Source organism: Rhinoderma darwinii, chromosome 5 (assembly GCF_050947455.1).
Source record: "Rhinoderma darwinii isolate aRhiDar2 chromosome 5, aRhiDar2.hap1, whole genome shotgun sequence".
NCBI classification, from domain to species: Eukaryota; Metazoa; Chordata; class Amphibia; order Anura; family Rhinodermatidae; genus Rhinoderma; species Rhinoderma darwinii.
In genome coordinates, this window is record NC_134691.1 from 204,554,861 (window position 1) to 204,557,924 (window position 3,064).

The window sequence follows — 3,064 nt, forward strand, 5'->3', positions numbered from 1 at the left end:
CCCATCGATGAGATTAATGAAATATGCCAAGAGGACATAAGGGACTCTATTTGGGATAGTAGGGGCGAGTAGTTCAAGGAGTATCATAAGTATGGGGAAGCAGAAAGTTGAAGCTGTAAATACTTGTTTGAAAAAAAGGGAATGGAAATGGAGGTCAGAGCCACTCTTCGAGATTGTGGACACGAGATGCACAAGGCTTCAGACTTAGGGTATGTGCACACACACTAATTACGTTCGTAATTTACGGACGTATTTCGGCCGCAAGTACCGGACCGAACACAGTGCAGGGAGCCGGGCTCCTAGCATCATACTTATGTACGACGCTAGGAGTCCCTGCCTCGCTGCCGGACAACTGTCCCGTACTGAAAACATGATTACAGTATGGGACAGTTGTCCAGCAGCGAGGCAGGGACTCCTAGCGTCGTACATAAGTATGATGCCAGGAGCCCGGCTCCCTGCACTGTGTTCGGTCCGGTACTTGCGGCCGAAATACGTCCATAAATTACGGACGTAATTAGTGTGTGTGCACATACCCTTACTCATGTTAATTTTAAAATTAGACAACTTCCCAAAGTCGCCAAACAAAAACGATAGATGCGGGAGAGCAGTTAAGGTGTTCATTGTTACAAGAAGCAAATCATCAGCAAATGAAGCAGTCGAGTGCATCCTGTCCCCAATCTTAACTCCCTCTAACAAAGGGTCTTGTCTCAGTCGTTGAATGAGTGTTTCCATGGAAAGAACAAAAAGCAGGGGGGATAAAGGACAGCCTTGTCTAGTGCCATTGCGTATTTGGAAGGAGGGGGACAAGGAACCATTAACTTGAATCTTGGCACTTGGAGAGGAGTAGAGCACGAGGATCTTATGGATGAACATAGGAGGAAAGCCAAAGCGAGACAATGTGAGAGACATAAAAGTACAATCCATCCGTCGAAAAGCCTTTTCGGCATCAGTAGAAAGTAAAGCCAGAGGAATATTTCAACTCGACATACTGGATAAGGTGCAATATAGGAACAGCATTTAGCCTTCCTTCCCTGTCCATCACAAAACCTGCCCACTCTCGGTCGACCAGGAGCGGCAGCATCGTCTTAACTCTGTTTGCCAACAACTTAGCAAATAATTAAGTGGAGAAATAGCTGCCACACTGGGTAGGGTCCTTGCTTTCTTTATGAAGTATGGATATATAAGCCTCTAGAGACTAAGAAGGGAAGTGGTGATGCTCAGATAAGAGATTTCAAACCTTAACCAGTTTAGGGAGTTGGATATGTTGAAAAGATTTATAATATTCTGCTGGGAGCCCATCAGGACCAGGGCATTTATTGGAAGGCATATCTGAAAGTGCCTCTGACAATTCCTGTAATGTGAAAGGGGCCATCATGTGTTATTGCTGTTCGAATGACTAAGTGGGGAGTTGTAGAAATTGAAGAAAGGAAGAGATCGGCGCTTTCCTGTCCTTCAGAGAATAGGTAGGTTCACCAGATCTCAAGCCATATAGAGATTCATAGAATTTGCAGAATTCTTTAGCTATATCAGAGGTAACATTTAGTGAGTCCCCTGTACTGGAGTGAATCAATGAAATAATGTTCTGCCGATAAAGTTTTTGGGCTAAATTAGCCATGAGCTTACTACCTATGTTGCCATGGAGATAATGTTTATGGGAGGCATACATATAAGCTTTAGCACACCAAGTTTAAGTGGTCCCCTAAATTTTCTCTGCATGCAGTTAGATCAGCTAAGGTACGCGGAGCTGACTTCTTTGGTGTTGCCCTTCCAAAGAAGAAATTCGGGCAAACAAATCGTCAGTTATTGTTCCTTTTTCTTGGATGCATCTAATCTAATGAAGGCATCGGGTATGAGCCTCCAACAACATACCCAATGGCGTATTTTCAAGTTCATCTCGTAAAAGAATCTGGAATGTGCAGTCTCAATTTGTTTCTCATATTCGGGGGAAGCTAAAAGGGTTTTGTTTAAGTACCAGTTAAATGGGCAGTAAGGAGGGGAAGCGATCGTAAGTTCTAATGAGACAGGAGCATGATCTTAGACAGTGATACTGTCTAAACAGGGATTAAAAGTGAGAGACAAATGGGCCGGAGTAATAAATAATCTAGACTGTGGTATGATCTATGAGGATGAGAGTAGAAAGAATAATGTATATCTCATGTGAATATGGCCTAAAATAAACATGTAACCCCTTCACACACCCAGACGTGCCATTATGTCCGGGTGTAGGGGGTGATGTATGGAGTGCGCCACGCGCTGAGCGCGCTCCATACACTGCAGGTGTCAACTGTGATGGCTTATTCTAAGGATAGGCCATCAACGTAAGATTTAGGAAAACCCCTTTAGTATATAACCGACTGATAGCATTGACATTTATATCAGTGCAGCTGTGCTTCTCTAGGTTCAGATTCTGCTAAGGATTGTTTAGTTGGGAACTAAAGATAATGTACTTTCTTATAACGCCAGGTACAGTACCTAAAGTTTTTTAAAGTTGGTTGTACACATGACTAATCAATTGATTGTTGAAAAGCTTACATGTTTTAAATTTTGGAAGCAATTTGTATTAAGTCGATTTTTCATACTAATAATCATTAATCTATATATTTTGCTGCGTTACTAAATAAATGTCCTAATTTTCTTATTTATGCTGTATTTTGTTTCAGTGACTTGTGTGTTCTAAGGCCTTATTCACTCGACAGGGTCCGGGTTTCAGCCAATAAAAACGTCCGTTTTTGTTTTCTCAGCCTGTTTTTCGGGCCGTGTTTCTGTTTTGCATCAGTTTTTCACTGTCCGTTTTTAAAAACCGATGAATATTATTTGTAAATTTTTTGGTCCCAACCCACTAAAAACACCCACAGGAAGGTCACATGATTGCCCAGTCACCATTTTCTCTTGTTTTCAGAGTATAGAGAGATTTATCTGATCCCTCAGCATTTTTGCATTGACTTCTGGCCTTTTCTCTGCTATTTTTTGCTTGCTACCATGTCCTCAAAACCATTGAACTGTGTACTGCAGCTTTGGTTGATTTCTCTGCAATTCAGATAGTAATCACAGATGTTGATGCCCT